We start from the raw sequence: 27,516 nt of genomic DNA, 5'->3' as shown, positions 1-27,516 counted from the left end.
GAGGAAAGATGCAAAGTGATGGAAGCTGAACTGATTAAGCAAGCAGCCCATATGAAAACTGACTGATGATATTTTATGCAGACTCAAAATGTAACTACCTTGGGACAATTTTTTTTTAACATGTGCCAGGTGTTTCACCTGGACAGCTAAGAATCAAATCTTCTGGTGTGTAGCTAGTATTCAATATCTTTTTAGATTTTATATGCACATTTTTATATTTTGTTCTTTCCTTCCTCTTTTTGTTGGTTGCTGATTTGGTTTGGTGAGGTTTGGGTAGGTTTGGTTTAGCTTGGTTGGTTTGGTTTTGGGGTTTCAGATTTTTTTTTCCTCTAACAGGAAACAAAGCAGTATAGAGACACCTGTAGAGTTAAAGAGAAAATTGGGGACAATGATCAGGATGCATGCCATTTCCTCCATGTCTGGTAGATGGGTCCAGGTTCCTGTGAGATCAATATTAGGACAAAACACCAAAAGAAATATATTCATGAAAGGAGGATTTAAATACAATAGGCTCCACATTTTGTCCAGGTGATTGAATGTAATACAAAATCAGACAGATATTCTCCCTTCCCCCAGCTCCACCATGGACACAGCTTTGACACACAGAAAATAGAGAACAGCAATGCCCACCAGTCAGGAGGCTCACACAAAGTGGAAGAACACACAATTGTTCATGAGCACATGTGAAACACCAGAGTCAGGGAGATTCCTTGAAACAACTGGAAGAAAATGTTGAGAGAAAAGCTAAATCCTGTGAGAACCGAGAGGGCTCAAAGACAAGACGGACATAAATCTTACATAGCCACAGTTTTACTCACAGTGAGGTTACATGTTTACAGCTTTTAAAAAATCCTCATTAAGTAAACAACTCTTTAGAAATAGTGAATATGTGTTTTTTGAGTCAATGTCGCTGTTTCAATCTTCTTCACATTATTTATGACCACTGCTTTTGATGAAATTTGATTCTGCAATGGTTAAAAGTGTCAAGATAAACCCAGGAGGAGGATTCATAAATGAGGACATTCATTTGACAGACAGACTGTGGTATATGCTTCAGGTATGTATTTTTCCTTTTAATTATTATATATTGTGGTATTTGTAACCTAATTATGTAATAAAACTATCAATATGCAAGTAGTGACATTTACTTATTTATTTTAGTTCTTGCTGGAGTTCCAGAACTAGGGACATAGACTTTTATTTCTAAGTAGTGTTATCTCTGATATCTGACCTATTCCCTACAAACCTCAAAACAAATAAGATCCGTCACAGCTACAGCCAGTGTAGTAGCCACTTTCTTATTGATTCAGAAGCACAAGAAGGCCAAAATAGCCAAGTAGCCATATCAACTTCCACTTCAATGAAACAATTGTACCATCCCCTTAGAGAAAGCATTCTTCACTTTGGAATGAAGGCTTTTAGATAGAAAATCTGGACTGCAAAAATTTGAGATTGTGAATCACTAGGGAAAATAATGAGAGAAGGCAGTGCTATTTTGTACCCTTGATTTCTGAACCATGAATCCTAGGAAGACAACACCATATATTAGACACTAGACTTGCAATGTATAATATATGTTACAGAATATTTCTTCAGCTCTGCAAAAGTATTGCTACCTACCTGCCACCATTTCTGTCTATGCAAAAAGTCTACCATTATTTCAAGCTAGATGCTTTGAGACAGTGTTGAATATGACAAGATCAATGAATTCTGTGACCATGAGCCCATTGCTGCACTTCATTTATTCTGAAATTTCTTCCTTCGTCAGAAGCAATGTGATGTGGAATACCATAACAGTGGATAAGGCATTCTGGAAGGCCACAGAATTAGATTTGGCAAAGCACAGGAAAATTAAGTACATAATCTGTGAAGAATAATAGAAGTCGTTCCCTAATGGAAGTTGTCCAATGTAATCAATTAATCTATCACTAAGTAGCTGACTGAATATTCAGGGTCTCCTCACAAATTTATTTTTCACAGTTGTGATGAAAGAGGTACCCTTTGGACCTCAAGACTTTCCCAAGGTGAAAGAAGTTTTTAACAGAATAAATCCACTCTCATTTTCCAATCTTCCCATGCTTTGGATGCTCTCCTCTATAATATGCCAAGGCAGACTAGTATTTCACATCATCTGGTGTACACTACTTTTTAGCTTGAACATGGATTATGTAATTTAATACAGAATATTGGATCTTCCTAATCTCTGAGTAGCAACCTTAATTCCATCTGCAACCTTAAGTCCTCTTTGTTATGTAATGAAACATACTCACAGACTACAAATTAGAATGTTGATATCCTTGGGACAGGGGTTGTCTACCATACCTTTCCAACTTACTTACCTCAAGTTTCTTTTTTTTTTTTTTTTTTTTAGTTGTAGATGGACACAATATCTTTGTTTGTTTGGTTATTTATTTATTTATTATGTGATGCTGAGGATCAAACCCAGTGCCTCACACATACGATGCAAGCACTCACCACTGAGCCACAACCCCAGGCCTCATGTTCCTTTTATCTTCTTAGCTATTTCCTCTGCAGGCCCATTCTCCTCCACTCAATTCAAAATGTTAATACATCTTCTGTTTTCTGCCTCCAAGTGACCTCATCCATTCTTGTGACTTTAAATATAATATAAATTCTATTTCTTTGGCTAAAATGTTGTTCTATTCTTTGTGTGTGTGTGTGTGTGTGCGTGCAGTGCTTGAACCCAGGGCCTTGAGACAAGCACTCTACAAACTGAGCTATATCCACAGCCCTTCTGTTCTCTGTCTTTACACTTGGTTCTCCTTCAAGGGGCCTTACTTTATCACTATATCGATAATAGTTCCCCCCTTCACATCATTCACAATCACATCACTCTGTGTATTTGCAGTCCTTTATAGGACTAATGATATTTCGTAACTATTTTGTTGGTTTATGTATTTGTTTACTGAAGATCTCCCTGATTAGAATTAAGGTCCAGGGAGACAGAGGCCTTGCAAATGTAATATTTTGTTGTACTTGCCATACGTGCTCAAAAATGCATAGAACAAATCAACCAATAAATTAAAGAATGAATAAATGGAGCAAGAATACCCCTTAAAGGAGGATGTTATATAAAGACCAGAAAAAAAATTAGAAAACCAAGATAGAGTAACACCACAGAGATAAAGGAAGAAATGAATTGTCCAAAAATTCAGTGTATAAAAAGCCTAAGATGCAGACTGAAATGGAGCAAACATATATATATTTATGAATATATATATATATATATATTTATTTATGAATATATATTTATGAATATGTCAAAATATATATATATATTTATGAATATGTCAAAATGAACTCCACTATGATATAATAACAATAATGCACTAATACAAATTTTAAAGGCTAAGAAAGAGCATGGGGGAAATATCCCAATGAATCTTAGTCATTTTAGTAAGTCATTTAGTCACTTTAGTAAGATATTCCAATATAATGAAGGTAGGCCAGATTGCAGTGGGCTATAAAGCAGATGGGACATAAGGAACTACAGAAACATAAGCTAGTTCTTCACATTTTTGTTTTTTTAATTGACATAATAACTTTACATATTTCTTTGGTACAGTATGATATTTCAGTACAAATATAGAATGTGTAATGATCAAATCAGGATAATTAGCCTATTCATCACCTCAAACATTTATCATTACTTTGTGATGAGAAGATTCAAATCCTGTCTTCTAACTATGCGAAATACTTGTATATTATTGTTTACTAGAGTCACACTGCTGTGCAAAGAAACACCAGACCTTATTCCTCCTAAACAACCTCTCCCTATCTGCCCCTCCCTGACTCTTCAGCTTCTAATAACCTGCACTCTACACTGAACTTCTATGAGACTGCAAATGAGTGAAGATAAAAGGTACTTATCTTTCTGTGCCTAGCTTATTTCACTTCACATACTGTCATCCACAGGATTTCATTCCTTTTGGAAGCTTAATAATATTCCTTTGTGTATATATATACCACATTTTCTTAATTCACTCATCTGTTCATGGACACTTGGGTTGATTTCACACCTTGGCTATTGTGAATAGTGCTGCAATAAACATGAAAAGCATAAATATCTCTTTGACATACTGGTTTTCCCACAGTTTGTTTGTTTGTTTTGTTTTGTTTTGTTTTGTTGACTGTGAAGGAAAGTAAAAGACAGATTTGTTCCCTACAGAGATAGAAAGTAAGAAGCAGAGGAAAGGTATAATTTGTAAGTTCCAAAGAAGGAGACTAACAAAGAGGATGAAGAAACTGTAACCTGATCTTGAGACAAGGTCACATTCTCAGACTGAGAGATGAGATACTAGCTGTGGCTTGAGAGTAGAAATAAAAACTTGTAGAACTATTGAGGAGATAATGAAAGTGGAGCCAACTAACAACATGAAGGCCCAAATCAGGGTGAAAATGTCTGGTTTTCACAGAGTGCTTTGACAGCAGAAAAACTCAGCTCTCAGTAGTGAGGCTATGTCAACAAGTCTCACTCCCCGTGGTGACAATGATATTCCCTTTAGCGTCTGATCTCTGCAAATCTGTACAATGTATGAAGGAGGTCATGCCTAAGTCACAATTTTAATAGTATATGCTCAGTGTTCTGGTAATGATCTGAGCCTTGAGAAGGCTGCTACGACCCAGGTCGAAAAGTCAAGGAAACACAAAATCCTAATTATCCTGTGGAGAGAGTCAGGGAAATTTTAGTGAAGATATAACAATGTGAGCTGAGCCTTAAGGAGTAAGCAATGATCCCCAGAAGGTGTATTCAGACTCAAATTACTATTCAATGACAGTCTTCCTTCTTTGTGCCAGGAATTGTGCTTGAATACACAATTTATTCTTCACTACACCTTATTATGTAAGTAGAAATAGAAGTACATAGAATTTTTATGTTCATTACAAAAAGGTTAAGTGACATCTGAAAGACACGATGTTTATAGTAATAATGAAGAAATATCTGATACAAGTCTATTTGAGTCCAAATTCCATCCCCTTTCCATTTTTTCATGTAACTTATTACAACATGAAGTAGTCTTAGGTCTTAAAGCAGCCTATTAAAAGCAAACCCCAGCCAGGTGTGATGACACACACCTGTAATCTTTGTGACTCAAGAGGCTAAAGCTGGAGAGGCTGAGGCTGGAGGACCACAATTTCAACTTAGAAAGGCCCTAAGCAACTTAGTGAGACCCTGTCTCAAAAAATAAAAAACCGCAACACATAAAAAGGGCTGGGGATATGGCTCAGTGGTTGTGAGCCCCTGGGTTTAATCCTTGGTACCAAATATATACATATATATTCAGCAGATGCAGAAACACTGGCATTACTTCCCTACTTTATCTGCTGTGCTTAATATCATCTAAAGCCTAATGCCAAAGCTACCAAGCAACTTTCTATACTCTGAGAAATTATATAGCATTAAAAGATACCACCATATCTGGCTCTGCCAAAGCAAATGGTTCCATGTTCTGTTCTCTTTCATCAATGGCACCAAGCAAAACTGAAAAATTAGAGTTAATTCTGATCTACCTTAATCTGCTTTATAATTTCCAGGGCTATAAGAAAAGTGAGATCAAAATAGAAATCCATACTTTTGAGACTTAATTTGCATAATCAGAAGTCCCTAAAGTATTATGTGGGACCTGATACCTGCTGATGGCTACTGTCTTGAAGGAAACATACAAGAAAACATGATTAAGAACACTGATATTCAAGATCAGCACAATGTCACAGGCTAACAAAAAATCTAAGGCTGCAGTCACGAACAATTCTTCCCTGGAAAATCACACTCACATGGAAACAGCTTTAGTAGAAATGCAAAACTTCATATTCAACTACATAAAGTCAATAGTTTACCCTCAATCAAAAGTTCAAAAATAAGAATACAGAATTTACACGCCATTTATCATAGGCTGACTCGTCAATTTTCCATAGACTTGAATTGGTTGCATTAAATAATTCAGACAGCTATAGACAGTTCCCTATTTTTGAGAATCACTTGATATTCTGAAATGAGGTGATGGCAGTGTGGAGAACCCCATCCTTCAGACTTCAGCTTCTCCAGGATTCTGGCATACTCCAAAGACTGACAACCACTGAGATTCACTCAGTGCCTTCTAGTTCACCACCATGCCATTTCACAGTCCTCTGGCTAGGAACCTGCCTCAGGCCCAGAGACACTGCAAAGAATGAACCCAATATGTTATCAAGCCCAAAAGTTTTAGAGGATTCTGAAGAGCCCAGGACATAGATTTATCAAGATAGATTCTAAACTTCATTAACATGGACAACTGCAAAGCTGCATAAACTATCACATTTCTCTGAACCTTCTAGGGGACTGTGCCACAAAGAATCTCAATAGATGATATATCTGATAATAGTGATTTCAATCTGACAAAAGATAAAAAGCAAAATTAAAATGGCAAAGGCATAACTAGTTAGTTACTTTTCTTAGTACTTTCCATCTTATCTAATTGAATCATCCCAATTTTGAGGTCTATGTGATATTTTTGTAATAAGAGATAACCACCAATTCCTCTCTTCCATTCTTGTGACTTTAAATATCATAAATTTTATCTCTTCTGCTAAAATGTTGTTCTACTCTTCACACATGGTTCCCCTTCAAGAGGCCTCACTTTATTACTATATCAATAATAGTTCCCCCACATCACTCACAAACACATCATTCTGTGTATTTACAGTCCTTTATAGGGGGGCCTAGGCAGGCCTATGGCACAAGATGAACAAGGGCGAGCAACAGGGAAAGCCTGGCCTCCCATGCTTTCAAGGGCTTCCTCTCTGGTCCTCCACACCATCATTCAGCGGGCCTTCCGCCCCTTCTTCCAGCTTTGCCAATCCTGCTGGTTGCAGTCTCTGTTCCTTAAAGATGCGTGCCCAGCTACAAAATTTTCTTTCATGTTTCCAAGTGAATGCTCGCTGCCGAGGAATTTGTTTTGCAGACAAAATCCAAACCAACAAACTTAATTCTTACCCGATGCTGAGTTAAACTAATTTCTAACCCCATTAACAGGTGTCTCCAAGGAACTTGCTATCCTATTCACTCTATAGCTCTGCTACTAAGGAAGAGTTGCAAAAAATTATTACGTTGACAAAAGATGTTCTATTTGTGTTTTCTCATACATTAACTTTATATCTAGGGATTCTAGAGGTAAATTTGACACTGAACAAAAAACTGGCAATCTAAATTGTTTAATCTTACAACATTCTCGTGATGGCCAAATTTTTTATTTTTCTGATTTCTAAATATATAAACACAAGGATTAAATATGTATATACCCAAAAATTCTATTTTAACTACACTACATAATGTCAAAGTTTACATAGATAAGAGCACACTCGGAATATTTAAAGTAAAATAAAAATGGATCCAAATACTTTTAAATCGTGTGAGTTAATAAAATTCAATTCAAATTGGAATTAAATAAGAATAAACTATTTCTTCATTCTTAATACATATTTTTCCAGCTGGTTAAATAATCTTATAATTTTTAACTTATGGGATAATTAACATACAGGTCTATTTGCTTCTAACAATTTCTCTTCAACAGGAAATGCATAACTCATTATTATGTACATTTACCTGATGCTCTGCTTTTTTACAGTTAGGGATAAATCCACAATAAATATTTAATTAATTATATAAATATCTTTTCGAGAGATACTTATTAACTTATAAAGTTAAGATGCAATCATCAAGTAATCTTATCTCCAAACTCTTGTTTAGATTTTCATAAACTGGTAAATAGATATAATTCTATGTACAAAGGTGTCCAAAAAATTTTGGCTACATTTCCATTGAAATATTTCTTCTTATTAAAGCAAAATAATTTATCTAGATTCAAAGATTTACAGGAATTGTTCCAAAACGTAACCAGAAAGAAGAATTCTAGAAGAAAAGAAAGAAATGCTTCCACAGAGAGAAAAGAAAAATTGGAGAGTCCTAGAAAGAAGAAAGAAAACGTCTCTGGGTAAAAAGGTCTTTATGTATTGAAAGCTTTAATGATAGAAAGAAAAAGGTTTTTCTAGATAGAGAAATATTTATTTAATAATATACTGAAGGTCTAAATAGGTGATGTAGAAGGTTTCAGTAAATAACAGATTTGTATATGGCTAAATTGGTTATAAATATATGAAACAGTCCATTAAAATATTTGAGGCTTTTCCCTAAAAGCAAATATTAATGTGCTAATATAAACCAAAATTTTAACCTACACATTGAGATGATAAGAACTTCTCAAAACATTAATCTACTCTCATTCCAACAGAATAATTACTTATGCCTAGTAAATTTTATTACTTAAAAATTTCATTTTTAAGGATTCAAGATTCATACATTTTTAATTAAATGGTAAATGTTTTCTAATACCACCCTGAGTTCCAAGTTTCAAACTTCTCTTTGAAAGTAAAATTAATTGATTTAAAAGCATCAATATGATAATTATTGCTAATTCTTATATCTATTGTTATCTCTGCTTCCTAAATATGTTTCTTTAAAGCATAAGACTTAAGAGAACATTTTATCAAGCTGGTGTTCTCCAAACTAAAGTTGCATGGTAATTTTAGACTCTAAGGATAACAAATTTTATTAAAAATTTATTTATATTATTTAGTGTTCTATAACTGGACCTATTATCAATAAGACATATTATAGAGCTTATATGTTACTCTCTACACTGGGAAGTAAACTTAACTTTATTTTAAAAAGACAATGGAGATACACTACTTTATTTAAAGGGTAACATTAAACGATATAAAATTGTTTTAGACACCGACTCTCAAGAAGGGATTAAAGGTTCTCTTAATTTGTCCATTTCATATTCTAGATATAACATTGAAATGGATCAACTAGTTTATATTGACCCAAAGGATTACATATCAAAGTTTATAGACTGATATTCAGATGAGAAACTAAAATTAATTTCAAGATTAAAACACCTTACCTAACTTTTGCCAAGAGACCCATTATTACAAAAAGTAAGAAGTATAGATAAGAATCTCTTAGGGTTCTGCTGTCCATAGTTAACTGCTGTTGGCATCTAATTCATGGCCTTCTAGACTATTTTCTATACACATGGATATATATATTTTATAAAAAAATGGGATCATGTTGATATTTTCAGGACTTGTAGGATCTTTTTAAATTGTACATTATTGATGCTCTTTTGCAATGTTACTTTTAATGCCAAATTTTCTATCATATAGTACCTTTATCCAAAATCTTATTTTAAACATTTGAGTTGAACTGACAACCTTAAATACAGAGTTATTAAAGATATTCATATAACTATATAAATAAAGATTGTTTTGGCATAAGTCCCTTGAAATGTCATTGCTGGGTCAATGCCATATAAAAATTCTAATTTTTTCTAAATAATTCATTAAACACTGTCCTAAGCAATGTTACTGACTCACTTTTACATATAAATATTTAAAGTACTGACTCCCCATACTTAGATCATAATTAGATTTAATGATAATAAATTTTTTTCCTAAATTGGTAAGTAAAAGGCTAGTCATTCTTCTATTTCATTTCTTATTAGTAGTAATAAATGAAAAAAAATTTTCCTATGCTCCCTAAACATATATATATATATATATATATATATATATATATATATATATTTCCAAAAAGATGCCTATTTATGCCTTCTATATATAGAGGCCACCTCTTATAGTTAAAACTCTGCCTCTCATGTCATTCCCAGATACCATTCAAATTCATTTAAAGTTGGTTCATAGGATTATACTAGGCCACTGTATACAGTTTAAGGCTGGGATACTCTTGAGTTTTATCAACTTCAATTTAAAAAAAGGGGGAAAACAGAATCCTATGGGTCCCCACTAAATCTCATTAATTATTTAAAAATTTTCTTTAAATTGTGATACTAAAAGTCTTACTACTGCTGAGCAACACATGAAACAATGGGATAAATCAGGTTTCAAAGGACAGAATCTAAACCTGTCATCCTAGAAATGGCTGAAAATCCTGACATAGGAAGGTAAATCTCCAACCACAGCATTTACAGCTATGCAGGCCTTGCAAGCTATCAGGTAAGTAAAATCTGTGAGAAACTTCTATGGACCTACCTATTCCCCAAGTACACCTTTAATGTGCCTTGCAATGTTGCCTGGAGAATCCATCCCAGTATTTATTAATGATACTCATATGATGGATGGACTTACAGATACTCATATTACATCCATCCTTGTGACGACATTTAAGCATACTGGCTACAGTAGGAACCTAACTACATATTGGTCCTATAATGAACATACTGGCTAGTTAGAAGCAACTTCTGAGGAAAGGACAACATAGGAAGGACCTAGACCAGCAAATCATACTGGTCCTTAGGACTTAACGATTATATCTGGACAGCTGCTAAAATAGAAAGATTATTGAAATAGAATTTTCTCATAACAAGCCAGTTATTTCCACAGAATATCCACCAATATTTTATTGCCCTAATCATTCTACAATAGAATTTGGCATCTTTCCTAAATGAATATGATGTACAGATGCTTTGCCAGTGCAACATAAAATCTAGAGGTAATAGATATGTTTTGGATTGATCTTCAAAAAATTGATCAAGGACAATTATATCAAGATGCCACTTTCTATAAAAAAATCTAAAGCCAAGAAGGATTAAAATGGAAGTACTGTCACTGAATGTTTCACTTCTACTTCTTAAAAGAAATTTGCAAACAACCATGTTTAATTTGGATTCTTAATTTAAAGTTCTAAGCAGCTAGAAATATAATGAAGTTATATAAAACTATTTTCAGGATACCAAAATAAGATTAGATATACTATCATTTTGACTCTTTAAAAATCCTTATGATTTAAATTACTCCCTACTGTTTGGATATATATAGCCATATAATGAAGGCCAAATTAAAGCCTGGCAAACTGATTGACGTTACACTAGAAAAGCCAATAACTCATATTTGAATTTATAACAGTTATTTCTTATTTGATGATAATTTGGGTCCTATGTATCTTAATGTATTCTTTCAGGCTTATATCTGTCTCTATCTTCACCTTGTTTATGAACATAATCCATTTTTTCATGGCTATAACCTCTGAAATTTTCATTGGTAATATTCTAACTTTCAGGAAAGATGATATCAAAAAAGATCTCTGATTTAATTGTTACCTCATTTTCTCCATCTTACAAATGACCCCATATCTAACTTTATAGGCAGTAACCACAAGGACGGTTCCTTGTGTGGCCTGTGAGTCTATATTTAATCCTCTTAGGTTTTAATTTTTTTGAGACATAATAGATATTCTGCAAATTGTAAAAAATGTAATCTAACTAAGCTCATTTTCTTAATAATTTGGCTCAAAATATTTCTAAAGTCCTATACAATTAGGTAAATATTGATAAAGGTTTGCAACTGGATTGAATATTTTAAAAGCCATTATTATAGATATCAATAATAAGCTTTCTGCTCTCAAATTCTAACAAAGGCTTAAATGCCATGCTAAATATAAGTATGCCTGTATTAATGCAGCCAAATTTCATGCTTCCCAATAAAATCTGGAAAAAATTAGAAATCACCTGATGGATGTTTGGCAAAACAATAATAAGGGCTTAAACCTCGTGGAAATACATCAAAGCACCCAGGATACTCAAAAAAGCAGGACCAATCTCAACAGGCCTTGCATTTCTAGCTGGTTGAATACTTTGTAAATTGATTGTCTCCCAGCTTGAAAACATGTTGAAACATTCTACATGGTATGTTTATTGAAATGATATGATTGCTATTAATTCTTTTTATATCATAATAGTACATCATGATGCCCTCAGATCAAGGATCTAGTGACTCGAAGTTATAACCCCTTGTCTGCATTTATAAATTAGGAAAGGGAGAGATGTCATAATCCATTCATGGGCTGTGTGTGGACTCTGTTGTGCATAGCAGCCTAATGAGTGGATAGGTCTGGCACTGGGAAACTCCCATGGCACCTTCACAGGGATTGATTGCCTGGTGCAAATGAGCTTCCCCCTCAAGACCTGAGATGGGTGTGACTTGCCTAGACATCAATCAACCTGCTGACTGCAAGACATCATGAAGCAAGACTCCACCCTTGAAACCTTATCCCTGCCTTTGATGTACCCCCTTAAATAAACCATCAGAGCCATTTTTTTTCTTTGTCTAGCTCCAGAACCCATGTGGACTAGATCTATCAGGGGCTTTGCCTTTGGTAAATATAGTTCTAAATATTTGTGTTTTGTTATTCACTAATTATTTGAGAGTTTAAGTTTTAGGGTGGCTTAGATTCTCCTGGCAGGAAGAATCCTCAGTGAGATGCTAGCTGTCGACCCCGATACTTAGCTATTATCTCTCTTTGACTATAGCTGTCCTACTAGTTATAAATAGTATTTCACTGGGGTTTTTGATTTGCATTTCCCTGATTCCTAATAATATCAATCATATTTTCATATGCTTCTTGGCTATTTATACATCTTCTTTGGAGAAATGGCTATTCAATCAAGTCCTTTGACCCGTTTTTTAATTGGTTTGTCCATCTTCTTGAAATTTTTTATCTTATTTAGTTATAAAAATGCTTTATATTTCATAGATATTAAACACCAAAAAGATAAATGATTTACAAATAGTTTATCCCATTCTGTTGGTTGTCCTTTCAATTTCTCTGCACTGCTCTTTAATATACAAATATTTTTAATGCTGGGAATATAGCTTGGTAGCATCATGAGCCACTGAATTCAATCCCCAGAGCAAAAATAAAAACTCACAAATAGTTTTGAGATAGTCCAATTTATCTCTTATATCTTCTGTTGCCTGTGCTTTTGGTGTCATATTTAAGAAACTATAATCCAAGTTTATAAAGATTTAGTCCTCTTTTTCCTTCTAAGAGTCTTATATGTTCAGGCTTAACATTTATGCCTTTGATCCATTTTGAGTTAATTTTTGTGTGTGTGTGTGGGGGGGGTGAGGTAGGAATCCAACTTCACTGTTTAGCATGTGGATATCCAGTTGCCCCAAAACCATGTCATGAAAAGACCATTATTTTCCCATTGAACATTTGAGCATCCTTATAAAAAAAAATAACCATATCTATGAGCACCTGTACAACTTCTAGAATCTCAAATAATATTCCATTGATCTATATGTGGTCTTTTGCCAGTATCATACTGCTTTAATTCCTGTAGTTTTGTCATCAGGAAGTATGAGTCTTCCAACTTTTCTTTTTCAAAATCGTATTAGCTAGTATGAAATTCTAGAATCAGTTTGTCAATTTCTTGCCAAAAAAAAAAAAAAATCAAACATCTGGGCTTCTGGTAGAGGTTGTATTGAACCTCTAGATTAATTTGAGGAGGACTGACATCTTAACAATATTAAGTCTTCTGATTCACAAACATAGGATGGCTTTCTATTTATTTAGATCTTCTTTCATTTTTTCAGGAAATACAAATCTTTCCTGGGAATCAGAAGTAAGAGACTCTAGAACATTCAAAGGAAAAGTGGCCTGAAACTTTCCCATTTTCCAAAGAACCCAACTATTTTAGAGTACTTATGTTCCATGAGATTCCTATTTCCTTACAGTAAATCTACTATCCCTAATCTGACATGGGTGGATTTCTTCATCTTGCAACCAAATGGTTCTGGGCCAGGGCATTATCTATAAAGATTAATAAGACTTTAAAAAGAAACTCTCATGTTGTGTCCGCCAAAACCTGAAAAATAAATATTAAAAAATTCTCTCTCTCTCTTTAAAAAAATTAAAAAAAAAAAAAGAAACTCTCAAAAATCAAAACACTTGTAAATGGCAGAGTTGAGATTTAAACTCAGGTCTAGATGGCTCCAAATTCTAATATTTTTCCCATTCCTATTCTTTGAGAGTCCTTGAATTTAACTGGTTGCCAATGTACCTTTACTAATTATACCAAATTACAGATCTACTAAGTAAATACTTACCATCAAACTGCACATCTGCCTCCTTGAACAATTTTTCTTAAATCACATTTCTAATTTTACATATGGCTCTCTAACCCTGCTTATTCTTATCTCTTAGTTATAATCCCTAGAATTTACCCCCCCCCTCCTTTTTTTTTTTTTTTTTTTTTGGTTTTCTATGCTTAGTAGTTGAAGCTTTGATTCTTCACATTCTGAGCATTATGGGAAAAATTACCCCTGTATTCTTGAATATTATGTTTCTATTAATATATCCAGCATCCTGTGGCTTTTAATAATAGCACGATTCTATGGTAACTCTCATCTTGCTCCAAAAAATTTACACACATTTGCAAACCACAGCTTTAAACCAATCAATATGACAGTATGGGAAAAAGGAAGCACTATCTAAACAATTTCAGCAGACAGATTTTCTTCTCTTCTTTCTTATTAACAGTGGGAAGCCTTCTCTGGTAACAAATAACATTGAAGAGACAAAGACCAGAGGGGAGGGAAAAAAGCCTGAGATGGTGTATTTTTAGTCATTTTGATTAAATTATGGAGATGTGAAGTTGATAATTTATTGAAGGGGAACAGGGAAGTCTATGTAAATGTTTGCAGATGAATAATTAATGTGACTTTCCGACATCACTAGGCCTTTAATTAAAGCCACTGTAAAACAAAGCAAGAACCAAAGAGCACAATTATTACTGCAGCTAATTGTAACTTTCCTATCCTAAGTAACATTTGCGAGTCCATACTTAATTTGCATCTTTAAAAGGAAGAGACTCCACACCTAGGGTGACAGTTGCTTTTTATCCCAGTTTAACTACTTCCCTGCAGACCAAAAATCTATTAATACATTAATGAATTTCCTCCTACTAAATTATTACCCAGGAAGTTTGGGGATTTACTTGTTGGTTTTTAAAAATACATATTAATTTTCATGAAAGTGACATATTTGTGCTTCTTAACAACTTAGAAGGTGAAATGAATACTCCATTTCAACATTAATCACTTAGTGTATTCTTCCACCCACTGTTTACAACACCTGGTTGAACATGTGACTGCCAACAACGCATTCTTCATCCCCTTCATGTCTTTCTCTTTATTATCATTTTTCTTTATTATTCACTTTTCATCCTTATAGTTCCATTTTTTCATTCATTTCCCTGTTGCTTTTTTTCCATCTCTTTCCCTTCTATGTTTTGTCTCTATCTTTCCTCCACATTAATGTGGGACTCAAAATCAGTATACTTCTTTTTATATCCAATAGGTTTATTTCATAGCTTCATAAAGGTTGGGGAATCAGAAAGTGCCAATCCCTTCTGTGCATCTGGAGTTGTTTTCGGGGGTCAGACATCTGCAGTACGGGGGACAGATCCTCAATACCAGCAAACAAGTTTATCTAACTGCAAGCTCCTTTAGTGTGGCTCTATGGCTTGTTTGACCCTGTGACCTTGTAACTAATCGATGGTGCCGGGCACAAATAGCAGGCCCCACAAAAGGGTTAACCTGCATTGAATATATGAATAATTTATCATGAGAAATAGAACGTCCGAGGGTATTTATTCATCTCAGCTAATCAACATGATCACTTCTAAGAAATCAAAATCAAATTAATATCAGAAGATAGCCTAGATTCAATCAGGAAAATGATCCTAAAAGATTTTAAAGGATATTTTAATAAAGCTGGAGCATCCTGGTAAATTACCTCATCAAGTATGGCATGTGCCAGGAATATATGGACTGAGCTAATGATATTAATAGTTATAATGGACCAGTGGTTCAGAGGCTGAGGCAGGAATATCAAGAGTTCAAAGCCAGCCTCAGCAAAACCGAAGTGCTAAGCAACTCAGGGAGACCCTGTCTCTAGAAAAAAATACAAAAAAGGGCTGGGGATGTGGCTCAGTGGTTGAGTGCCCTGGAGTTCAATCCCTAGTACAAATAGATAGATAGATAGATAGATAGATAGATAGATAGATAGATAGATAGATAGATAGATAGATATAGTTATAATTGATTTTTTAAAAACCTTAATATGAAGCTGGGGATATAACTCCATGTTAGAGCATTTGCCTAGCATGCTGAGGCCATAGGTTTGATCCCCAGTACCACACACACAAAAAAAAATTAATCTGAATCTCAGAAATATGGAATAGTGGATGCATAGTTTTCTCACTTTTCAAACATCCACATACAGCAAGAAAAGTAATTAGATAACAAAGTCAAAATCACATGGTCAACATTTATTTTAAATCTGTATAACAAGGTACTCCTACAAACCACCAATTACAAATGAAGAGAAGTGAGCTACCAACAGGTACAAAACTTGTTGGCATCGGCATCCACTTAGTAGGAAAAAGAAAGAATCCATTAAGCATCTTCTGATGGCTTTGACAACAGAATCTTCTTATTTTTACCCAGTCATATCTTTCAGGAAGGAGATGCTGACATAGAGTCAGGAGTGCTACAGAGAGAGGAACAATGAAGAGTAAACCCCTGGGAGTGCAGTCGAAACTCAGCAGAAGAGGAAGAAAGGAACAAAAATTACCGGACCAAAGTAGGGTAAGTGAACAAAGGCAGAAAATCTCGGAAAGAAAGCAGCTGTGTTTGTAACGCCACATAAAAGGAGCCCTGGAAAGTTACAAAATACTTTCCTTAAACTCACATCATTTTACAAGTTCAGGAAAAATCAATTTCACATTTAAATAAGCTAAAGGAAAGTATCAAAGTGAAAACACAGACAAAATGATTATTTTAAAATGACAATAATCAATCTCTCTCTCTCTCTCTCTCTCTCTCTCTCTCTCTCTCTCTCTCTGCCCACACACACACACACACACACACACAGAAACACACACCCCAAATCATGGTTCATGCTCAAATCTGAGAACGAGTAATCTTTCTTTTAGCTGTATTCCTCCTTCACACTAAGAACCTAAGAACCATGGACTATGAAAGAGCTGTGTAAACAGAAAGCACACTTAATTTTTTAAAAGAATTAAATCCAGTGAATCACATAGATCTATACGGGTCAGAATCAGTAAAACACTGAAGCAGTCATAGGGCAGCCTTGCCTGATTCAGTCAGTAGAAAGGTGATATCTGAGCTTCATCTCAACAAAATCTTTTGTTTTATTCCTAAAACTTCAGAATTCAGGTGGGAAAAAAGGAGTACCTTTATCAAGACTCGAACTCAGACCTACAGTGCTATTTATTTCCACAGGATGTGTCATTTATCCATACGTGATTGTTTTTTGAGAAGAAAGTTTGGATAGGAAACAGTTTGTTATCACAATGAAGAGTGCAGGGGTTGTGTTAGAACTGCGCAAGTTCACATGCATTAATACACTGTATGCATAGTAAGGTACTTAACCTTTTTATGCCTCCTTTCTCACCTATGAAATGGGAAAACTAATTCCTACTTGTTAAAGTTGTTGTAAGTAGTAAGTATATTAATGAAAGTAAAACATTTATAACAATACCTGGCACACTGTCAGCATCCCATGTGTATATATTATTATGTCTTATACATATCTGTATCCCCTAATTATTTAGTATAAAAATATTTTAAAATTATTTTTCACTAAACAGGATTCTCTAAAACAGGAAATATGTATTATTCAGCTTTGTATTCCTAATAATAGCACAGTGTCTAGCACAGCATAGAGCTTAATCATGTTGTGGGAATAAATGAAACAAGACATGGAGTAAAAAGCTAAGGTAAGAGCTGTTCTGCAATATAACACAATTTCCCTTACTAAACATAAAAGCTATTCTAAGCCTTAATTCATACTTCACCAAAAAGCCATCAAATTATGTTTTTTAAATTAATGGCAAATGTATATTGTCCAATCTTGCATTGGAAAATATATTTTTAAAAAATTCCAAAGCCTAACTATTGCCTCAATCAATTGGTGAATCTTTGCTGCCCCCTAGTGGAAGAAAAATTAAAATCACACAAAGTTGATAGCCGCAATAGGCTGAAATAACAAAACAACTTTCTACTCAAGTATTTTTCTAAGTACCCTATCTTATACATTTAAAAAAAAAAAAATTCCAAAATTTGTATTAATGTCTCATGTTAACAAATTTGTTTGCATTTATAATCTAGTCGTTTTGGAAAATCAGGGACAATGTTTCACTTTAAAATTGACACCAACTGTAACAAATTGCAAAATAAATATGATGTGAAAACTGGGGAGGGGGAAATTCAAGGTAAAAAATACCATTTAGAAGTATAAGCCTCAAGGGTCTCTCAGTTTATTATTGTTTAAATGTTTGCAATTAATCCCTCTGTTTTCTAACCTCAGATTTCAATACAATTTTAGATCACTGAAATTCTACAAAGTGGTAAAAAAATAAATTTTTAAAAAAAGTCCTCAGTTCAATCCAAAATTTTTCTGAGTGCTATGTGTATGCCAAATTTGATAAGGAAAGGTTCATGGACACGAATGCCACTAAATAAAATAGAAAGCAATCTGCCAGAATATTCCTATTCTGCTGGTGGTACAAATTCTGACATGATAGTAAGGGGAAGATGTGTACTAGGAAAGCTTCCTAAAGTAGGTGGTAAATGAATGGGCTCTTTAAGGGTAGGTACATCCTCAATAACAATAAACAAGAGAAGAGATATTTCAGAGAGAGTGAAAAAATATACGGGAGTGGAAAAACACAGATCATATGTTGGAAAAGATGACTAGTCAGGAATAGCTACAGTGGCAGATGCATTCAGAAAAGAAATCAGAAACAAAGGCCACTTAGAAATCAGGGAGGGCCCTGAATGCCACCATGAAACCTGGATTGATCTATCTGCATTGAAAAGTTGTTGAAATTTTACAGTAGGTCTCAATGATTTTAGAAAGGAACATTTGGTTGTAATTCAGAAGATAAATTGAAAAGGGTTGGAGATATAGCTTAGTTGGTAGAGTGCTTGCCTTGCATGCACAAGGCCCTGGGTTCAATCCCTAGCACCACCAAAAAAAGAAAAAAAAAAAAGATGATAAATTGAAAAAGAGAATGCTGAAGTCAAGAAGATCTGTAGGAAGATCAACCATATAGTCCAGACTCAAGAATCTGAACTACAGAGGATTTTTGCATCTAGGTTCATTAGAGATATTGGTCTGTAGTTTTCTTTCTTTGAGGTGTCTTTGTCTGGTTTAGGAATCAGGGTGATGTTGGCCTCATAGAATGAATTTGGAAGAGCTCCCTCTTTTTCTATTTCCTGAAATAACTTGAAAAGTATTGGTATTAATTCTTCTTTAAAGGTTTTGTAAAACTCCACTGTATACCCATCCGGTCTTGGACTTTTCTTGGTTGGTAGTCTTTTGATTGCTTCTTCTATTTCATCCATTGATATTGGTCTGTTCAAACTGTGTGTATCCTCCTGACTCAGTCTGGGCAAATCATATGACTTAAGAAATTTATCGATGTCTTCACTATCTTCTATTTTATTGGAATATAGGTTTCCAAAATAATTCCTAATTATCTTCTGTATTTCTGTAGTATCTGTTGTGATGTTGCCTTTTTCATCCCGTATGTTTGTAATTTGAGTTCTCTCTCTTCTTCTCTTCGTTAGCATGGCTAAGGGTCTGTTGATCTTATTTATTTTTTCGAAGAACCAACTTTTAGTTTTGTCAATTTTTTCAATAGTTTCTTTTGTTTCCATTTCGTTGATTTCCGCTCTGATTTTAATTATTTCTTGCCTTCTGCTACATTTGCTGTTGTTTTGCTCTTCCTTTTCTAGGGCTTTGAGATGAAGTGTGAGCTCATTTATTTGTTGGTTTTTTCTTTTTTTTGAGGAATGACCTCCAGGCGATGAATTTCCCTCTTAAAACTGCTTTCATTGTGTCCCATAGATTCCGATATGTTGTGTCTGTATTTTCATTTATCTCTAAGAATTTTTTGATTTCCTCCTTTATGTCTTCTGTAACCCATTGATCATTCAGTAACATATTGTTCATTTTCCATGTGATGTAGGATTTTTCCTTCCTTCTTTTATCATGGATTTCCAGTTTCATTCCATTATGATCAGATAAAATGCATGGTATTTCTCCACCCCTTTATATTTACTGAGGGTTGCCCTATGGCATATTATATGGTCTATTTTTGAGAAGGATCCATGTGCTGCTGAGAAGAAAGTATATCCACTTGATGATGGTTGATATATTCTATATATGTCAGTTAAGTCTAGGTTATTGATTGTGATATTGAGTTCTATAGTTTCTTTATTCAACTTTTGTTTGGAGGATCTGTCCAATGGTGAGAGAGGTGTGTTGAAGTCACCCATAATTATTGTGTTGTGGTCTATTTGATTCTTGAACTTGAGGAGAATTTGTTTTATGAACGTCGCAGCACCATTATTTGGTGCATAAATATTGATAATTGTTATGTCTTGTTGGTGAATGGTTCCTTTTAACAGTATATAATGTCCTTCCTTATCCCTTTTGATTAACTTAATCTTGAAGTCAAGACTGTGGCTCAAATAAAAAGGGCTGGAGATATAGCTCAGAAGTGGAGACTTACCTAGCATGGGCTAGACTCTGAGTTCAATTCCCAGTACCACATGAAAAAGAAAAAAATTTCCTTCCCACCCCTGACATCCAGTGCCATAGTTCCCTTCATGAGAGGAAATCAAGCTAACCAAGTTCTGTGTCCTTCAGGAAATAGTTTACAAATGCAAAAATATATGTGTAAATGTTGGTTTTGTTTCCCTGCCCTATTCACACTCTTCTGCACCTTATTCTGGCATATACTCATTCTTATATATTGCGCTAAAATCTAGCTCACCAGTTCCAATTGATGGACACATATTATTCCCAACTTTTTGGGCAGCAGAATACAACAGACACTAGTATTACTGTATGTATATACATGGCTGTATAACCAATGTGATCCTGCAATCTGTACACGTGGTAAAATAAGAATTCATACCCCATTTGAATCGAATGTATGATATGTCAAGATCATTGTATTGTCTGAGCAACTAATAAAAAATAAAAATTTGAAAAAAAAAAGAAAAAAAAGAAATGATGTTGCAATAAACATCTTTACACATACCATATTTCTAACATTTGTAAGTATATCTGTAGCCTTGTGGGTAATCCCCCATTGCACTAGGTGGTATTGACTGACTCCATACTATTGATGATTTAATAAATTAGTATATTTCCTTTTCGTTTCTACCTTCCTCTTCATTCAAACAAATTTTAGTCAATTAAAAGATTTTTTCTTGTCTTTAATTTTAAATATATTTATCTTCTGTTATCTATGTTTTTTCATTTATCAGCTTTAAATAAATTTTAGCTTCCAATCATAAAGGGTACTTACACCACCGCTTCCCATTTTTTCCTCCTCTTTACTATCTTTTGTTTATTCTATCATATCCCTTTTCAGAGTTTATAAACTAGACTCCATTCTAACCGTTAATTCCAAGTAAGCTCCATCTTTTTAACAATTATTATGATTATAAACACATAGTAAGTGTATAAATTAATGGGATTCATTGTGATATTTTCACACATGCATACATCATGTCCAACCACCCTTCTTTCTAACCTTGACCCTTCCTCCCCCTCCCCTCAGCAACCTTCCCACTCCTAATTTCACATTCAATCATTCTATGAGTGCCTCATTACCACTCCTTTTGCCATAATGTCTCTCCATTTATCTATTTGCTGACATTTTCTGCTATAAAGACTCATGGTAATTATATTCTCTGGGTTTTTTAATATTCAAAGCTAACTGGTTTCTTTATACTAGGAAAGATGATTTGGTTGGGAATATATTTCCTGAGGCTACACTTTCTTTTCTTGAGAATTTTAAGTTTTATTCTATGATTTTCTAGTATTGTTTACTGCTCTGAATAAAAATGAACCGGTCTGAACTTTTTCCTTACATGCAATTTCATCTTTCTGCCTGGTAGCATGGAGTCTTAACCTTTGAGGTATAGTAATTTTGTTAATAATATGATGTCGGTGTTGACAATCTATGCCAAGTTTTTCTGAGATACAGTATGCCTTTTTCATATATAAATCCAGGGCTATTTGTATTTCTAGAAAAAAATTATGAATTATATAATAAAGTATTGCATCCCTTCCACTCAATCTAAGGGAAAATGCTCGCTCTCTCTCTCTCTCTCTCTCTCTCTCTCTCTATATATATATATATATATATATATATATATATATATATATATATACACACACACATATTCCATTCCATGCAATCTATATTCACTGGTGTAAACTGAATCATCATCTTTTCCTATTTACCAATTATTTTTGTCCCTAATCCTTCTTTGGGAATAACATTTCTTTCTTTTTCTTTTTTCTTTTTTTTTCTTAATTTCGACTTGCTTGTCTCTAGTATGTTTTCAGTTGTATCTACTTATATTTGGGCTGCTTCAAGGACATCTTTATTTATATAATAGTTTCCTATTTCTCTCCCATTTATTCCCTAAACTCATTTTTCAATTCCTTCTGCAATCTCAGAATATCTTCTCTGAGCCCTACGAGTTTTTTGTTTTGAGTTCATCTTTATGTGGGGGCAGTGCCTGAGCAAGTTTTGCTGTTTTACCTTTTAATGCATGGCAACATGGTTTGTCAAAATTCTTGTGATTTATAGTAGCTGTTTTTCTGATGAGAGTTTCTGCCCCTATTTCTTTACTGTTCCTTTTCTCCTTTTTAAATTTCATTTATATAGATCCTATGATGATCCTTTTTTATTACTGCTCATGTTTGAATGCAATGAATTATTCCTATGATCACTCACTATTGATAGGAGGATTGTAAGAGAACAGAATCAAGAGCCTGTTCTGACTTAGCAGAAATTCCCCTGATTCGTGGTGATGTTTCTTATGACACAGTGTTATGTATATAAGCTTTCTCTCCTTTTACTTCTCTCCAGTCAACAAGGATCAATTGCTATAGGGCTGCACTCAATGTAGAATCTCTGTCCTCCAGCCTGTCCCACCAAGAAGATAAAATATATAATGTAGATATGGCTTATTAGTGTGGTTCTTCATTCATCCCCATCAATCCTGCTTTTCACTCATAATAAGTAGGTATAGAGATGTTCCCACTGCCACAGTACCATTATTCCAAATAAGGAATTGCTGGGGGTTTTCCCTCAGGGAAAGTTTTCTTTGCCAGTTTTGTGTGAAAAAAAATATAGATAGAGATATAGATATATAGAGATATACATAGATATATAGATATATATGCAGCATTTCTCCACAGTTTCCCCTTTTCTTCTTTAGCCATAACTGCTCTCAGTAAAGCTTTCTCATGTATTTTTGCTCAAGGTTATAGATTTAATCTACCATCGCTCAAAGATGGAGCTTGCAAATGCAAACTGTTTCCTTTCTTCTGACCTTGGACTGATTTCTGGAATAGGAGGATAGTGCCATTTTTTTTAACTTGGCCATTTTCAAAATGGAAGTTTCTATAATAAGGTCTTAGCCTCCCTACTTCCAATTTTTTTCCTCCTTCTATCCATTTTCCCAATTACAACCAGAAAGATCTAAAATGCAAGTCTAATCAGGTCAGTACCCTGCAAGAAATCATTTGATGACTCTGCATACTGTTGGGATAAAGGCCAAATGCCTCTGTGATATGACCCCTGTCTACTTCTTCTGCATCATCTATTATCATCCAGTCCCTTACTCAATATAACAGCATATTGAATTTCTGTTAGTTATTCAAACACCCCATGATCTGGTCTGCTTGCAAGCATTCAATATGTGCTTCTTTCTACCTGAAATATTCCTCTAACACTGACCACCCCCATGCACTTCTTTACCATTAATAACCCTTCAGCTCTCAGCATAATAATAATGAGCTATCATTTTTTATTATTTACTAAAGCACTGTGCTAAGCTATTTATATGTAGTAACTTATTTATTTTCACAGCAAATCAATAAGGTGAACACTATTATCGTCCACATTTTAAATATGAGGAAACTAAAACTTAGAACAGTTAAAAAAATTGCCAAGGGGCTGGAGCTGTGGCTCAGTTGTAGAGTACTTGCCTCACAAGTGTGAAGCATTGGGTTCGATCCTAGCACCATATAAAAGTAAATAAAGGCATTGAGTCCATACACAACTAAAAAAATATATTAAAAAATTTTTGCTGCAGGAGCTGCAGGCAGACTTCAGCACTCCAGAGGACCTATAACAAACTCCCTAGCCATATTACTTTTATGTCACTTCTTCCCAGTCTTCAAATTTGGGTTGAGTGTGTAGGTGTGTGTGTTTATGTGTGTATGTGTGTGTGTGTGTGTGTGTGTGTGTACATGCATATGTATATGGAGATAGCTGTTTGTACTTCTCCCATCATAGCTTTTAACCCAATGTATTATAAATACTTATTTTTTATCAGAGTCTTCTAAAATATGAAATTCTTTGAGTGTGTTGGTCATTTTAATGGCTGTGACTGAAATACCTGACCAGAACAACACAGAGGAGGAAAAGTTTATTTGGGGATCATGGCTTCAGAGGTTCAGTTCATGGTTGACTGACTCCATGGCTCTGGGCCTGAGATAAAGCAGAACATCATGGCAAAAGAATGGAGGAGGAAAGCTACTCAGCTCATGGCGCCAGTACACAGAGAGAGAGCACGAGGAACCAGGGACAAGATATTATCCACAAGGGTGCAACCCCACTCCCCGTGACTTACTTCCTCCAGCCATGCCCTACCTGCTTACAGTGATCACCTATCATCCATTCAAATTAATCCATAAAATGGATTAATCCACTGATGAGATTATAACTTTCATAATCCAATCATTTCACCTCTGAACATTTTTTGCATTACCTAATACATGAGCTTTTCAGGGGTACCTCCTATCCAAACCATAATAATAAGGTTACAAACTATAAAGTATTTTTTTTTTAATTTTTGTATCCCACATTGCCTGACACAGAGCAAGAGCAAGTGCCTTTTTTTTTTTTTTTTTTTTTTTGTACTAACGGTACTTAACCACTGAGTCACATCCTCAGGGTTTTTTCCCCCTCTCTCAAGGAAGGATCTTGCTAAGTTGCTTAGGGCCTCCCTAAATTGTGGAAGCCAGGAGTGAACTTGTGATCCTCCTACCGCAGCCTCCCCAGATGCTGGGATTACAGGTGTATACCACCACATATGGCTCAAAAACTAATTTTTAAATTTAAATTAGCTTTTTAACCAATTTAAATGTTAGAACTAACTTCCCAATAACAGAGACAATTAGTTAAAACAACACCTTTGTTTTCTAAGCCTTTTTCTCCCTCCACACATCACTGGGTATAAAGCTCTGGAGATGCTCTTCTAGACGTAGGAGCATCTTTTGACTGATCATTGAATCAGTCCTGTATGGGAGCATTATAACCTACTCCCAATGCAGATGGACAGCTGTCTTCTCTTCTCTTCCCTGTTTTCCTTCTAAGTCTATATATTTTTATTAATAGTATTTTTTTAAATGTCTAACTCATATATAAAAATTGTGGAGTACGTATTTATGGGGTACCATGTGATATTTCAATACACAGAGTCATTGTATAATATGTAAGCAGGGTGAAATCAGGTTAAACATATCTCCTCAAATGGTTATCTTTTCTTTATAGTGAAAACACTCAAAATCTTTTCTTCTAGTTTTTTGAAATATAAATTATTGCTATTGATAGTCACCCCAACACACCAGAATTTCATGTTTCCTAACTATAACTTGTAGTAAGCCATTGTTGTAAATTGTGGCCGCCATTAGAAGATGGCGCCGGCTTCCACTGTGGCCTGTGATAAATCAAATTCCTTTGTGGAGAGTTGGCACGCTATCTCTTGCCACCCTATAAGAAAGACCCACGCGGCAGCTTAAGATTGGTACGTGGGAGGCTTTATTAGGCTGTGCTTGGGCCCTCAGAGAGAGGAAGAAGAAAGAAAGTGAGTCACTATAAGATACTTAAATCAAGGCCTGAATAAACTGCTGAAAGAAGATTCCTGAGTTGCGTCTTCCTTGCGGGCAAGGGGTCGCGACAAGTGGTGCCGAAACCCGGGAACCAGAACTTTCAGCAGTCAGGGGTGGTGCACCGGTTAGTCCCAGGTAAGGTGGGACCTGCGATTAAAGCAGAGATTAGTCCCAGGTTAATTGGGACCTGCGATTAAAGCAGAGATTAGTCCCAGGTTAATTGGGACCTGCGATTAAAGCAGAGATTAGTCCCAGGTTAATTGGGACCCCGGTTAAAGCGGAGATTAGTCCTAGGTGATTTAGGACCCGCTGTCAAGGCGGCAGCTCCTCTGTAAAGCCAGAGAGAGCATTAAATCTTATTGCAGCTGCACTGTGTACTTTTGCTCTTACTTTCACTCTTGTTTGTTGTGTGTCTTTTGTTGTGTCATGGGTGCCGTATCTTCAAGTCCGCTTCTCCTGGCCCTAGATAACCTGTTACGTTCCAAGGGCCTAAAAGTGAAACGTAGTACTTTACAGAGATTTTTACAGAAGACAGATGTTATTGCACCGTGGTTTGCATTTTCTGGCAGTCTTACACTGCCTAGCTGGGATAAGTTAGGCACAGACCTTGACTTTGCTTCTGAGCAGGGCATATTAGAGGGTGGGGTGATACCCCTTTGGAAGATGATTCGTAGTTGCCTCACAGATAGCAGATGTCAGGAAGCACTTACTAAAGGACAAGAAGTTTTAGAGCAGTTACATGAAGAAAAATCAGAAATGGCAGGCAGTGAGGTATTTCAGGAGGGTGGGAGTGTGCGGAGCGAGAAACAGGGGAGGAAACAATTATCTCCGGCAGGCAGTGACGTATTTCAGGAGGATGGCAGTGTGCGGAGCGAGAAACAGGGGAGGAGGCGATTGTCTCTGGCACGGAGTGAAATATTTCAGGAGGAGGGGAATGTGCAGAGCGAGAAACGGGGGAGGAAACGCTTGTATCCAGATCTCAGTACACTGCACACACTCCCATGCAAAAGTGGGTCAGAAGAGGAGGAGGAAGAACAGGAGGAGCTCGGGAGACTGTCTCGGCAGCTAGGGAGTTTAACTATGGGAGAAGGGAACAAAAATAAACAGGAGCTCAGAAGAAAAAAAAAAAAAAAAAAAAAAAAAAATCCTCCGGACCCACCGCCGTACAGTGGGCGTGTTTCGAGGAGAGCTTTCCATGCCCGAACATAGAGGGGGCTGTTAACATTTTTACTGATGGTTCCAAGTCTGGAATGGGAGCCTACGTAATTAATGACTCTCCCCCTATCCAGCATCAATTTGCTCCTGGAAATCCACAATGGGTAGAACTACAAATTGTTATTGAAGTTTTTAAACAGTGTTCTTTTCCTTTTAATCTTATTTCGGACTCCAGTTATGTGGTACAAGCACTAAAAGTCCTGGAGGCCGTGGGAACTATTAGTGATGCCCACAATGTGTCTGTTTACTTTACTCAGCTTCAACAGCTTATCTCTAACCGCACTGCTTCTTTTTATCCAAAGCACATCAGGGCTCACACCTCTCTTCCTGGTCCATTATCCTAAGGTAATGCCTGTGCGGACTTAGCCACTAGAAGTCAATTGATATGCTTGGCTTCCTCCTTAGAGAGGGCTAAG

At 35.3% G+C, this 27,516-nt stretch overlaps 1 pseudogene; it reads right to left on the bottom strand.

Annotated features, from left to right (window-relative positions):
• The window catches only part of LOC143407837 (elongation factor 1-alpha 1 pseudogene), a 32,253-nt pseudogene extending 5,171 nt beyond the window's left edge, over positions 1 to 27,082 (bottom strand).
• Positions 27,083 to 27,516: the final 434 nt, after the last annotated feature.

The sequence above is a fragment of the Callospermophilus lateralis genome, chromosome 10 (genome assembly GCF_048772815.1).
Source record: "Callospermophilus lateralis isolate mCalLat2 chromosome 10, mCalLat2.hap1, whole genome shotgun sequence".
Classification (NCBI taxonomy): Eukaryota; Metazoa; Chordata; class Mammalia; order Rodentia; family Sciuridae; genus Callospermophilus; species Callospermophilus lateralis.
Note: the sequence above shows the minus strand (reverse complement) of the source record. Positions and strands in the feature narration are given on the sequence as shown.